This window comes from Trachypithecus francoisi, unplaced genomic scaffold (genome assembly GCF_009764315.1).
Source record: "Trachypithecus francoisi isolate TF-2019V2 unplaced genomic scaffold, Tfra_2.0 Lachesis_group2, whole genome shotgun sequence".
Taxonomy (NCBI): domain Eukaryota; kingdom Metazoa; phylum Chordata; class Mammalia; order Primates; family Cercopithecidae; genus Trachypithecus; species Trachypithecus francoisi.
Genome location: NW_022681465.1, coordinates 176,318,947 through 176,334,108, shown reverse-complemented (window position 1 = coordinate 176,334,108; position 15,162 = coordinate 176,318,947). Strand labels below are relative to the sequence as shown.

General features: G+C 35.7%; 1 protein-coding gene across 7 annotated transcripts in view; it reads left to right on the top strand.

Annotated features, from left to right (window-relative positions):
* Positions 1 to 15,162, top strand: part of COMMD10 (COMM domain containing 10) — a 233,015-nt gene that overhangs the window by 111,038 nt on the left and 106,815 nt on the right. For 2 of the 7 annotated variants that reach the window (XR_004430124.1, XR_004430125.1), the window contains exon 6: positions 14,875 to 15,148. The exons of 4 other annotated variants lie outside the window; for them this stretch is intronic. The gene's annotated coding sequence lies outside the window, so the exon portion shown is untranslated. Of the gene's footprint in view, positions 1 to 9,211; positions 9,244 to 14,874; positions 15,149 to 15,162 lie in introns of all 7 variants that reach the window. One more of the 7 variants, XR_004430126.1, reaches the window with a different exon arrangement.

Below are 15,162 nucleotides of genomic sequence, written 5' to 3'. Positions count from 1 at the left end.
AGAAATACCATTTTATCCAGCAATCCCATTACTGGGTATATACCCAAAGGATTATAAATCATTCTCCTGTAAAGACACATGCACATGTATGTTTATTGCAGCACAATTTACAATAGCAAAGATTTACATCCAACCCAAATGCCCACCAATGATACACTGGATAAAGAAAATGTCCATGTATACACCATGGAATACTATGCAGCCAAAAAAGGATGAGTTTATGTCCTTTGCAGCATCATGGATGAAGCTGGAAACCATCATTCTCAGCAAACTAACACAGGAACAGGAAACCAAAGACTGTGTGCTCTCACTCATAAGGGGGAGTTGAACAGTGAGAACACATGGACACAGGGAGGGGGACATCACACACCAGGGCCTGTCAGCTTGTGTGGGGCTAGGGGAGGGATAGCATTAGGAGAAATACCTAATGAAGATAATGGGTTGATGGGTGCAACAAAGCACCATGGCATGTGTATACTTACGTAACAAACCTGCACATTCTGCACATGTCTGCACATGTATCCCAGAACTTAAATTATAATAAAATCTGCCCATTATTTTATGAATTGTTACATTTAAACTCAGTTGCTGCTAGTTGATGTTCAAAATAAGATTTTGCTTAGTGGTATGTCCACAGCTTACAGAAGAATAACCTAAAGATTAGAAAAATATATCTTTCAGCCCAAGCAACTTTATATCGTACATATGGTAAACTGTGTTGAATGTTAAGGAAACATCCCATATTGACTTAACAGCTGCTATTTTTCTAGCAAGAGGATTTTATTTAATATGTAAAGCTGAAGGGAGGTGGGAGGGGAAAGTAAAGAAAAGCTTTGGATTATTAAAGGTGTGCGAAGGCTGTCACACTGCTTCAGGGATAAATAGGAGGAAAGGAGTACTCACAGAGGGAGTGAGCAATTATATAAAGAAAAGTACTGTGACGATGCTAATTGTGTTCTGTAGGAATTTGATGCTTCCTCTTTGTCTCTAAATGTGCTACCCCGAATTACAAGTTACCTTTAGCTTTTTGATTCTACAGAATCATAGGAGGTCCCTCAAATCTGGAGCATTTGCTCAGACTAACTATTACTTTATGTGATCTACCCTAGGTAGGAAATATTTGTGTTTTTTCCTCAGTCCTACAGAGTTTTAGTCTGACACTTTAGGAAACAGCTGAGTTCCTATTTGAAAAGATTTACTCACAGTGTTTTGTGTTATGAAGTCATACTCCAGGGTATCTTTTAGAGCCACAGCCCTGAACCAAGCTAGGCGGCATGGAGAAGAGGAGCACAGGGCTTCTGAATCCTGGCTGTGCACAGATATAGTTTAAAATTGAGATATTACTAACCTTTACTCATCTGAGATAGTAAGATTTTGGAGCTTGAACTCTTCATGCTTTTTAATTACAGAAAAATGCAATGAAATTTCAGTGTTGCTATTCTTGCAAAAATTTGAGTAATACAAGAATTGACAATATGAGAGGATGTCTTTAATAATTTTATGTAACACAATCAGATCTTTAACTTTTGCTCATGTAAAGTTTGTAAAATTTAAACTGCTTAAAATAATGGAAGTATTAGAGTACTGAGATTCATGATAATGTAAATTAATACGTATAATCCTTTCTTTTGTTTGTATATTATCTTTTAATATATAATGAAAATATTTAGGTAATAAATATTAAGGTTAAGATAAAGTCATATAATCTTAATTCATCTAACAGCTGCCTCTTGTTTCATATTTATTCCATTTTTGAAGTAGTTAAAAATGAAAGAAAGTTGTATTAATGCCTTGGCATTGAACAGCAGCTCTTAGAAATCAGGAAATTCCTAAGTTATACTTCCTCTAGCAGCGATATATCAACATTATTTCTGTGAGTTTAGTTATATTCAGTTTTCCTGTTATATATACACCCTTAAAATGTTATATAAGCCAGTTTAAGCAAGTTAATGTTAGAGTAGAAATGTAAACTTCGGAATTTCCTGATTTTTAACATTTTACTTTCTATGTTATTTTGGTGAACTGGATCATCCAACTTAATTTATACAGTTAGTATGAAAATACTTACAAAGAGCTAGAATTTATTTTCAGCCATCACATTATGAATAGCTTTTTTTTTTTAAAAAAAAAAAGACTATTTCATCCTCTATAATGAAGTACTTAGTGTTTGCCCTTCACTTTTGGTAGCTTTTAATTTTTACCTCTCCAGCTATGATCTGAAGTCATTCCAAAAGTTATGGTCGGTTCTTTGTTTTCAGTAGAGGAGTTATAGTTTCATAAATTATCCACCTACTCTAGATGCATTGTAGAGTTACAAATAGAATTGCATATACTGACTGCAGAAGCCAAAGCATTGGGTATCACCTTCCTTGTTGATCCATTTTTTCTCCAACTGTTTTGGGGTTTTTGTTTTGTTTTGTTTTTATTTTTTGGAACAAGGACAGTCATAATATAGTAATATGAATTCATTCCTTAATTCTTTTATTCAACAGACATCTATTGAAAATGTACCATGTGCCATATACTTCCAGGTATTGAAGATACAGCAGTAAGCAAAGCAAAGTCCTTTTCTCTTAGAGCATTCATTCTAGTAAGTGGAAAAAGAACGTAGATTGAGTAAGTGTATATGCCATCAGGTTGTGATAAACACTATGAAGAAAAATTAAGTAGGGTATGGAGATGGAGACCAATAAAGGTACTATTTAGACTGGGTAGTTAGGGAAGGCCTTTCTTCCTGGTGAGATAATATCTAACTGGATACCCAAAAGAGATGTGCATGTCGTAAGGAAGAACAATCCAGTAAGTAGGAGCACCAAATGCAAAGACCCTGAGATGAAAGTGTGCTTGCTAAATTCCCAGAAGGAGGCTAGTGTGGCAGGAGTAGAGTGTGTGGGAAGAGAGGTTCAGCTAATAAGGTGAGAGTAATAATGGGTAGGGGAGGACATGGAATTCTGTATTGCCTTATAGGCCTTGGTAGAGACTTTGAATTTTCCCCAAAATGGAGGATGTTGAGCAGAAAAGATACATGTTCTGAAGTATAGTCTACAAGGATCACTATAATACTGCACAGAAAACAGATTGCAAGGGAGCAATGATATAACTGATGGGTAATCAATCAGTAGAATAGCCGTTCAGTCAAGAGATGGTAGTGGTTTCGTCCAGAATGATGATGGTGGAGGTAGTAAAGGGGAATTCCAAAATACTTTGAAGGTGAAGATGATAGGATTTGTTGGTTAGATACAAAGTGTGGGATAAAGTGAGTCATTAAAGATAACTCCAGAATTTACCTGGATAACTTGTGTCTTACTTGCCTATAGTTGTCTTTACAGAAATCCTCTCCTAAACATTTTGGATTTTCTCTAGGTAGTAGCCACTCTTACTCAATTTTTAATCAAAGCTAACAGTTGCCTTTGAAGTCTGTTAATGTGTCCCATTTTAACCTCTCTATAAGGAAATGGTCAATTTCTAAATGTTTACTTAAGTTTGAAACTCCTTTAAGCAATTTAAAACATCAGATTAATTTTTCTTTCTTTTAAATAATTGTACCTGATGGCAGATATAATATAGCTTGCTGATTAAGAGATGTGGAGAACCAGTTTGCTGGGGAACAGAGCTCTTTGTGGTCTCTCATAACTATTTCCTTCCTGAAGGTCTTTCTAAATGCCACATTCAGAGTGACTTTTCTCACCACCACATTTCAAACACTCTCGCATTACTTTCTATCTCCTTACCTTGTTTTATTTGTCTCAGTTGTATTTAATACATGATATATATGTTTTTTATTTTTGTGTCTGTATCACCTCACTATTTCATAAGGACAGTGGCTTGAAAAAAAAAAAACTGCTGCAGCTCAGTGGGCTAGGTAGTTAGTAACTTAATGTAAATGAATTGAATGAATAGTCGGTTTTAAGTAGATGTCCTTATGTCACATAATGGGTGTTTATTAAATGGCAGCATGAAAAGAATAATGGGCATCCATGTACATTGCCAGTGGGAATGAATGTAAAAGTGTATAGCCACTCTGGAAAACAATATGGCAGTTCATAAAAAAATTATACATAGAATTACCATATGACCCAGCATTGCTACTTCTGGGTGTATATTCAAAAGAATAGCAAGGACTCAGATATTTATACACCTATGTTTGTAGCAGCAGAATTCACAATAGCCAAAAGGCGGAGGCACCCCAGGTATCCATTGGCAGATGCATGGATAAACAAAATATGGTATATACATGCAATGGGATATTATTCGGTCTTGGAATGAAATTCTGCCATATGCTGCAACATGGATGAAACTTGAAGACATTACGCTATGTAAAACAAACCAGTCACAAAAGGACAAATGTTGTATGATTTTATTTTATGAGGTACATAGAGCAGTCAGATTCCTAGAGACAGAAAGCAGAATGGTAGTTGCTAGAGGCCGGGGGAATGAAGAGTAGGGAGTTATTGTTTACTGGGTACAGAACTTCAGTTAAAGAAGATGAAAAAGTCTGGAGATGGATGGTGGTGATGGTTGCACAATATGAATGTACTTGATGCCACAGAACTGTATAGTTAAAATGGCTACTTTGGTAAATTTTATGTTACGTATATTTTACCACAGTTTAGCAAAAAATAAGAAAAAGAAATGTTCTGAGCTTGAATCTCACGTTCACCTTGTTGGCTTTTTGGACTTATTCACTGTTTGTTTGTTGAGACAGATCGTCTCTGTCTCCCAGGCTGGAGTGCAGTGGCGCGATCTTGGTTCTCTACAACCTCCACCTACAAGATTCAAGCAATTCTTATGCGTCAGCCTCCAGAGTAGCTGGGATTACAGGCATGTGCCACCAGGCCCTGCTGATTTTTTTCTATTTTTAGTAGAGACAGGGTTTGCCAGGCTGACCAGGCTGGACTAAAATTCCTGGCTTCAAGTGATCCGCCCTCCTCGACCTCCCAAAGTGTTTGGATTACAGGTGTGAGCCACCATGCCCGGCCTGGAATTATTCACTGTTCTACTTTAGGCTTTTACAAATAGAATCTGAAACATTTAACCTAACATCTGAGATGTGGGTTTGCCACTATTATTCCAAGTCCTTTAATTTTGTATGTCTTCATTTTAAGGTCCCTAAAGCTCATGTTATTAATGGTTATTTTCCTATATGTTTTACTTTATCTTGTATATAAAATTCATATTTTAGCGTCTTAAATTCTGTTTTCTGATGTTGAGGTCCTATAAGGTTGTACTCTTAATGGGTATAATAATAATTAAATAATTTTCTCGTTTAATTATTTTTAAAAATTTCCTAGTTACTGGTTCTCATGTTGTTATTCTGTGTTATTAGTTATTTATTTCTTATGATTGTTGTCAGTGTCTCCCTAAATCTAATAAGGAGACAGAAATCACAAAGTAATTTTAAACAGGGGAAGTTTAATAGAAAGAATTATGAAGCTGTGATATGTGAGTAACCATAAAAGTGTAAAGAGAACTGTCACAAACATACTAGGCCTGAAGGAGGAGAGTCTTTAAGGAAAGAACAACTTGGAAGAGGGGTCCTTCCCCAAAGTTAAGAGTTCAGACCTTGTTAGAGAAGGTACAGTCTGCTGGGGCCAGAGTTGGTCTGTAGTTGCTGGACAAGCAGGAAACCATCTTTTTGCGGTTGCAGTCAAGCTGAGGCTCCTGCATGGGCTTGCAAAGGTAGTCACAGTGCCACTGACTGGTAGCATGTTCTAGAACACGTATTGTGTTGGAAGAGCCTTAGGTGATGAAGACAGGGATCCAGTGGACAAAGGGTCTGAATGGAGATGGAAACGGGAGGGATTGATGGTATTGGGTGGACCAGAAATAAGCTAGGACATTTGGAATGGTTTTTGAGACAGGAAAGAAAGAGACAACTGTATTTTTCTTCCTCCTGTCGTCTTATATTTAAAATACATGTAAATGTAAATGCTCTTTCCATTAATATCTTTTCATCTTCATTGCTTTAACTGAAGCTTTTATTATCTCCATCCTAAGGGACTGCATTATTCTCCTAATTTATCTTCCTGCCTTCAGAATCTTCCTCTTCCAACCTAGTGTCATTTTTCTGAAACAAAGTTCTGATATGATACTTTCCTGCTTAAAATGTCTAAGTGACCCGCCCCCCGCCAACTGCAGAATAATGAGACTTTGTAGGATCAGATCTCTGCCTACTCTGTTTATTTTCATCCCACTTTCCCATAGTCATCCTAGGAACCTTCTGCATTCAATTTTTCAAAGATTTTCAAACATCATTTTCTTCTCCTTTGCATATTTTATCTCTTCTCTTCTCCCTTACCTTTGCATCTGGAAAAATCTATCAGTCCTTTAAAACTTATATGCCACCTAGTGTTTCCTTGTTTGCCCAAACCTTCCTCAGTGCTAAGTGGCCATTTTACTTTGAACATGCTTTCATTTGTCTATGTATCTCTCATCCCACTTCATACTGAGTTTTGTTTCCTTATTCATATTTTTCCTTTTGGAATTTACACAGCACATAGTGGGTGCTTAATAAACGTTTATTAGCTGAACAAATAAACCTGCGTTCTTGGCTTTAATATTCTTTGACTCAGATAATATGAGCATGTACCCTAACTTAAAAAGATAGGGTTCAGAATGGTACACATTATACTTGAGAGTTATTTGGGCTCTTGTGTGTTTTGTGCCTGTAAAAGAAATAAAATCCTATGTCTATAATTACTTCATTTTCCTAATGTTTAGATGTATAGCTGTATGATAGATAAAGCAAGTTAGAGATAAGGCAAGTAAGGTGAAAATGAGCCATCTGCTGAAATGAATGATGGAGCTAAAATAGAAACCACTTCATTTTGGATTGTCTTCCTTTATTTGCACTAATATTACAAGATTGCTTAGATAAATATTTATTTATTGAGCCTCTACTATGTAACAAACATTGTGTTAGACCTGTGATTCTAGGTTCTTTCCCACCTCTAAGATTCTGTGATTAATTAGTAAGATTTAAGCCTTAAACAAAACTTACTTTATAAAATTGTTCTAAAGTAGATAATTACATTACGTATTTGTAGTTGTTATACAATTACTATAAAATTAACACATATTAAAGTACAATAAAACCCCTGAAGACACCAAAAATGTACCTTGAGTTTGCAAATGTACATGTGTAAATATTTATAATTTTAAAAATTTGTGCATAACTATAATAACAGGGATGATGCCCCCTGTTTGAGTTCCTGTCCCTAAAAATATTCACTATTCTAATAATTCCTAAGAAGCACTTAATATTGTATATAGCACCAGGAGATATATATCATCTCAGGCCAAGTTTACTTTCTAGCTTAGATGGGCCTTTTACAGTTAGTTGACTCTGCTTTTCTTTTTTTTGATGGAGTCTTGCTCTTTTGCCCAGGCTGGAGTGCAATGGTACGATCTTGGCCCACTGCAACCTCCGCCTCCCAAGTTCAAGCAGTTCTCCTGCGTCAGCCGCCTAAGTAGCTGGGATTACAGGCACGTGCCACCCTGCCTGGCTAATTTTTTTTGTGTGTGTGTGTGTGTGTTTTTATTAGAGACAGGGTTTCACCATGTTGGTCAGGCTGGTCTTGAATTCCTGACCTTGTGATCCACCTGCCTGAGCCTCCCAAAGGGATGGGATTACAAGCGTGAGCCACCACGCCCGGCCCCAACTCTGCTTTTCTTAGTAGCATTAAGGAAAGTTGGTTTATAATAAGGTTTTAGCACAAAGGTTAATGCCCTGATTTATTCTCAGAAGTGGTTAGCTGTAGTTGATGCAGATGATCATTAGGATGTATTCATATAAATATCTTCCATTCCAAAGTGTTAACAAAATATAACATTGTATACTTTAATTATTCAATTACATTAGATACATGTTACTTAATAATATACCTGAACCAGAGACTTAGGGATTTCAGATGCTCTTTGTTAAAGGAATACAAAATAAGCTTGTTTTAAAATGTAATACATCATGCCTCTGGCCCCATGTTTACCCATGTAATTTTATGATTCCATAGATAAAATAGCTGAAAGAGGACCATTATGTTATAAAACACTGTGTCATGCTTGCTGAGTTTGCAAAAATATAAAACATACAATACGTAACTTTTATCTTCGGGAAGTTTATAACCTAGTAAATAAGATTCAATACACATAAAACCTTTAATGTACGATTAAGTGATAAAGTATTAAGACTATAAGTGTTCTAGGAGTTAAATAATTTTAAAACAGATTTTAGAAACAATCTAATACCTCATTTTTTTTGATGAGGAAACAAAAGTCTGGACTATCTGTTTAACTCAAAAATCCGCCCAGAGTTACACTACTGGATAATGTCAGAACCAGAGTAAGAACACAGGTTTCCTGACTTTGGCCTGGTACTCTTTCCATTTGTAAATACCCATGAGCCTATGTGGAATGGGCTTGATTCAAAGCATACAGAAGAAATGAGACATTGAAGATACGGGTAGGTGGTGGGGAGAAGAGCTCTTCCACAATGGAAGGAGCAAAAAGGAAGCTTAAAAGACCTGGCACAGAGCATAGGGGATGGCCTACTGAGAGTAGAAGGTACACAATAGGAATTAATTTCAGTTAGTAACCTGGGCCTGGATTGAAGAGGTCCTTGCAAACCAGGTAGTTTTTATGGGATAAGCACCAGAATGCTTTTATAGATTTCTTGAGCAGAATGACTTGATAAAAATTATATCAGTTTTATCAACTGGAAGGTCAGTGTGATGGTACCCATGAAAGACTGAAGTAATATTGAGGCAGGAAAAGGTAGTAGTAGTAGGAATGAAGTAGAAAACTCAAATCTATAAGATGTTTCTTGGGGGAAAATGATTGAACAAGATGGCAGTTTCCTATAGAAAATAAAGGGAAGAAGAGTGTAGCAAGCAGAATGCTGTTTCCATGGACAGAAACAAAGTAACTTGGAAGGAGGGCTGGGATGAATGGAGGTTTTAGGGTTAATAGCTGATTATATCTATTGTATGCACTTGGAGGTGCTTAGGTTATCTCTGTACGTTTTCAGTTATGTGTATAAAACATTTTTGAATGGAATAATAAATTCAGGTTTATAGAAACCTTGATGGATATAGTTTAATACAGATTAGCAATAGTGTATCTAAATTCGTAATTGTCACTGATCTATTGCTTAGGATATGTTTTAAAATGTGTTCACTAAATTATGTTTTCAGTTATTCATTTATCTTTTGTTTAGGTCCTAAACCACTGAAATGGAGTACGAGAGAAGTGTATATTTTTTCTAATTTGATTTTTTTCCTGTATTAGTCTTGGAATAATGGATTTGATTTTTATACATAATTTTAGTGCCTCATATTTTTAATAATAGTTGCCTAGAGAATACAATTTATTGTGAAATTTTCTATTAGCAATTCATTCTGTTTAAGAAATTATACATTTTCTCTTTTTGTGACCTTCAATCTTAAAAGTTTATTTGAAAAACAAATTTAGTGAAACTAAAATAAAAAAAAAACAAAAAAACCCTGGCTAAAAAAATGCATTTTTAAAGCTATTTTTATAAAAATCAATTTTTTTTGACTTGGGGTCATTTAGGGGGATTGTATATATATATGTTATTGACTACATTTTAATTCTTATCATTTTAATGAATTTTTTGTTGTAATGTTTAGGAGAAAATGAGGAAATGCTTATTTTAAAAGTCTTAATTATCCATATGTAGTGGCTCCTGTCTCTCATCCCAGCACTTTGGGAGGCTGAGGTGGGTAGATTGTGTGAGCCCAGTAGTTCGACACCAGCCTGGACAACATGGTGAAACCCTGTTTCTATAAAAATTACTTGGGCATGATGACACACACTTGTAGTTCCAGCTACTTGGTGGGCTGAGGTGGGAGGATCACTTGAGCTCGAGAGGTTGAAGCTGCAGTGAGCTGAGACTGTGCTGCTGTACTCCAGCCTGGCCGACAGAGTGAGACCCTGTCTCCAAAAAATATAAAATAAAATTTAAAAAACTGTTTATTATTCTTGCTGTACTTTCATTTTAATTAGAAATCTATTTTATTTCTCTAATGTACTTCTCTGTTGGATTACACTGACATCTCTGAAAGTGGTATGTGAATGTATGGTCAGTTCAATATGTGAATTCTAAATGCTGACGTTTATGCTTTTGGGATGTTTGTTTACCAGTGTTCATATTATTGACCAAGATTATGCTTTATATCTTCTATCTTCTGAAGTTGTGTGAAACAGTGATACAATGTGAATTAAAGCTGAGCTAGGGTTTTACAACTAGTATGAAAGAAATTAGCAGAAATCAGAGTAGTTTAAACCTATCTACATTATTGGTACTGAGTTTTGAGTCATAGATTTAAAAGAAAAGTATGAAACATGGTTAATCATAAAAATCCACATAAAGAAGGAAATAATAATAGGAAGTCTGTTTTGTTGAATTCTACGAATATTTTTAGAGAAATATTATTTTGAAATGTGCTGGATGCTTCTGGTCCAAGGACCATACTTTGAGAATCACTGTTATAGATCATGGTGGAACCATTTGACCTAATCAAGATGAAAATGAGAAGGAAGGTTTTTTAATTTAAGCAGGTGATCTTTAACTTCTGGCATTGTGCTCTTGCTTATAATGGTAGTAGTAGATTATAAAATTGGCCAACATCTCAGCATTTCTTTAGGTAAACTTTCTACTGTATTCATTTATTCGGTAAATATTTACTAAACGTCTAATATGTGCCAGGCATATTTAGAGCTGGAGATAAAGAGTAGGATAGACATGTCTCCTGCCCTCATGGAGTTTATATTCTCTTAGGGGACATATATATGGACAAAAACAGGTAAACAGGCAAATTATGTAGTTGCCAGTTGAAATATGTCATGTGAAGGACAAGAACAAGGTGATAATTGATACTATTAGCAAACTATTTTAGGTGTGGTGATCTCTGAGGAGATGGCATTGCAATTGAGACCCACAGAAGAGAAGCAGCTAGGTCTATTAGGAGGGAGTCACAATATTCGAGTAGACAATTGAATGTATGCAAGCTCTGAGGCAAAAACAAAGTTTCTTTAGTCTAAGAACTGATAGTACTCTAGCTCTAGGCTACCATTTAATATTAAGGTTATGGATGGAAGGCAGGGAGGGAGGTGAAAGAGAAAGGGGAGAAGTTAAGAACAATAGGTTTCTGGTTTATGTAAATTAACGAATGGTAGTATTGTTTACTGAAATGGGGAAGAGGTGGGGGGGATGGGTGTCGGGGAGCTCAGCTGTGTTTTGAGAGTTTGAGCAAAAAAAGTCGGTTGAGGTGATTAAAAATTGATACATTAAAGTGAGAAATCAAAGAAACTTTGTTGCTGAGAAATTTAGAATATTTCTCAGATATTAATAAAATTTAGAGAAACAAAATAGTATTCTAGAGAAAACACAAAGATTATCAATAATGAGGAAAACAATCTATTTGAGGAGGTTTAAGGGAATGTTGACATATACAAATCTTAAAAAGTTAGAAAGCTGAGTAAAAAGGGATTAAAATTCTGGCCGGGCGCGGTGGCTCAAGCCTGTAATCCCAGCACTTTGGGAGGCCGAGACGGGCGGATCACGAGGTCAGGAGATCGAGACCATCCTGGCTAACATAGTGAAACCCCGTCTCTACTAAAAAAAAAAAAAAATACCAAAAAAAAAAAAAAATTCTATCTCCAAGTGGAAAAAATCAGATTGTCCAGAAAATAATAAATACTTGATTGATATGGTTTGGCTGTGTCTCCCCACCCAAAATCTCATCTTTAATTGTAATCCTCATAATCCTCACGTGTCAAGGGCGGGATCAAGTAGTGTAATTGAATCATGGGAGCAGTTTCCCCCATGCTGTCCTTATGATAGTGAGTCTCAAGAGATCTGATGGTTTTTTAAGCATCTGGCATTTCCCCTGCTTGCACTCACTCCATCCTGCCACCCTGTGAAGAAGGTACCTGCTTCTCCTTTGCCTTCTCCCATGATTGTAAGTTTCCTGAGGCCTCCCCAGCAATGCAGAACTGTGAGTCAGTGAAACTGCTTTCCTTTGCAAATTACCCAGTCTTGGGTATTTCTTCATAACAGTGTAAGAACAGACTAATACGATGATCATAGAGAGATTGTTGATGAGTGAGGCCATTGACTCACCAGAGAACCTAGAAATAAATTACCATGGGCATATAATATCTAACATTATATTGAGTTAGTCAAAATATGAAATGTTAATATTTATAGGAGAGACTAAGGATGATGCAAGAACCGAAAGAAAAATGTTCCTAGAAGATCTAAAACCTAAAGATCTTAGCAGACTCCTTCAAAAAATGTAAATGACCGAAGTAGTTTTGAAAATCTGGTTTTAGCTGGCTCATGCCCTAGAATTTCAATGACTACATAGACTTATTAAAATGAAAGTCTTTTTTTTATTTTTAACATATCTTTCAGTTATCCAAGGGACTATTAGGAGGACTTAAATAACCCATATCCTTATGAAAGTGAATTATAAGCCTCCTTGAAATTAATAAAAATCTTCAAAGTAGTATTTAATTTAAACTTGTAACTTTGTGTTCTGAGAGAATGCCGTTTCTGTATATTTTAAAGAAATAGACCATTTCTGTTTTGTTCAATATATTCACTGCACTTAGCACACTGCCTGCCACAGAGTAACCATTTAATAAATACTTTTTGAATGAATGTAGAAATATAAATTCTACATTTAGTTTTGGGTTACCTGGATAGCTGATAATTAACGAAGCAGTTCCTTTGTTGCCCTTGGGAAATATCTCTACTGTAATCATACTCAAGTATATTTGGTGGCAGGCTATATGTGAATAGAACTAGTGCTTATTCGAAATGTGGTGGGATGTTTTTGAGATTTATGTTTCCATGCACTGCAGAGCATACTGGTGTTATTTTAAACAAAATATAACTTTTAGATGTTATGTGGATTTTAATTATTTTAATCAGTCTCCTGTTAAGGGTTAATAATCACAGTTAACTATGTTCTCAAATTCCAAATGTTAAATTACTGAGGTCATGGTGCTTTTGGGAACAAATACTTTTCATGACTAGTAAAATAAGTTTTGTGGATATCACATCGTTTCTGGAAGACCAATAGATGTATTTATTACCATAATAACACATAGGAAAAGGACAGACATTTCTATGTGGTCCTTAGTTCTCGCTCTCTCTTTTTTTTTAAATCCAGCATGTCATTCCTTTTGTATTCACTCCCTAATTATGTATTTACATTTTCTTTATTTTTCTTAACTATATATCTGACCTTTAGGTTTTTTTCCTGAAGATCTTGATTAAAATCAACTTTCCTCTACAATAAGTTGAATTGATTTGGGCTTCTTTTTCTCGTGAGCCTATTATTTAGTGACTGTTTTCTTCAAATATTTGTTTCCATGACTTTTGTTACTTCTTCATAGAGATATTTTTAGTAGTTGCAATTTCACCTCCACCCAGCCTTTCTGGTTGATAATATTGGTTAACACTGGCTCCTAGGGTACAATCTCAGCAGTGTTGGTTTAGAATTAAGATATAATGAATACCAAACCTGAAAAATCAGTGTCAACTTTTACTCTAGTAGCAGTGGAGTTGTTATTTACCAAAAGAAAACAGATTCAGCAGTGATCTGTTAGAATGCCTGTGTTATGCCCTATTTATCTAAAACAGTTACATGATAATTCTCTAGGGTTGAGCTATTTTGAATAGTATGTATGAGAAAACATTTTATGGGCTTTTAGCCGGAAGATTTTATATATAATTGGTGGTAGAGGAACATTGTTAAATTGGTGAGTCTTGGAGGCAATGTGATATAGAGGAACATTGTTACATTGGTGAGCCTTGGAGGCAATGTGATATACTCGATTTTGGGGCTTTGAAATCAGCTTTGAATCCTGACCACTTCACTTCTTCACTTTGTGACTGTCGGCAAGTTACTTGACCTCTCTGGGCCTTAACTTCCTATTTTGCAAAATGAGAATAATTTTAACTTCCTGACAAGAATTTTGAAAGAATAGAAGGCAGTTATACAAAATGTGTGATGAAAGTTTTGGCACATACAGGTTTCTTCCCAAAGATGAACAAGTCCTACTGCTAAGTATAGAAAGGGAGATACAAGTCAAGTTTCTTCGTTTTTTCTTAGAGGTTTGTGCCCATAGATCTTCATATTGTCTTAACCTGTGTGATCCACAATGACCCATACTAGAATGTGTGTCTTAAGAAAGCGTAGAATTTGTATGTTTTTGTTCAGTTTGAACAAGAATGATCAGTTGTGCTGTGAGTCCTAGGTGTCTTCTAGATATAAGTATGTGGGAAGGACAAAGACAAGGGGCATTTAACAGTACCTGAGGTCCTACTTCTAGCAGAGCAGCTATACTTTTCTGTGTTACCATTTGTATTTCTATGTAAGGTATTGATTGAACGAAGGGGTCTGTGTATTACAAAAAAGCTTGAAAAAATACAAGCAAGGTCAAGCAGTCTATTTCTTGGCTTTCCTTTTTCTCAGATTCCCCCTGCTTTCTCCTTGGCGTTTTAAAGTTTGTGAGAATGGGTGGGAATTAGAGTGGGGAAGTAGGGAGGAATTCCATGGTCTTACTGATGGAGTTCTCAGAGAACAAGACATAGCAAAAGGATGAGGGTCCTATGCAAAGAGGGCATTCCTGGTGGGAACATTCCTTGACCTCTAGTTCCTGCATTGAACTCGACTCACAAAGAGCCACGTTTTGAGCCCTCATTACAAATTTTACAACTGTTAAATACAGGTACCTTGCCTCTGATTACTTCCTCCTCTGACTACATTGAGGTCTCTTTATTAGATCCTTACTATTTTCATTATTTTCTTATCTTAGACTCTAATCACTTTACTCTCTTTTCAGTGTCTGCAAGTTCTTTTCCCATTAGTCTTCTCTGTAACAACCAGCAAGAACTCTGACCCTGGATGAATCTTACCTGACTTTACTGCCATCAAGCAGTTTTGGAGAAAATAACACATTGGGCTAATGGTTACCTATAATTTCCTGAGGTCTGGGTTCCACCCCTTTTAATCATCTGAGGAATTTTTCTTTTTTCCATCTTCATTATCTTTCTCCTTGTAGGCTTTTTACTGTCAACATTTAAACATGTTCAAATAAATCCAAGCAGCAAATGAAGGTAACAAATAATCA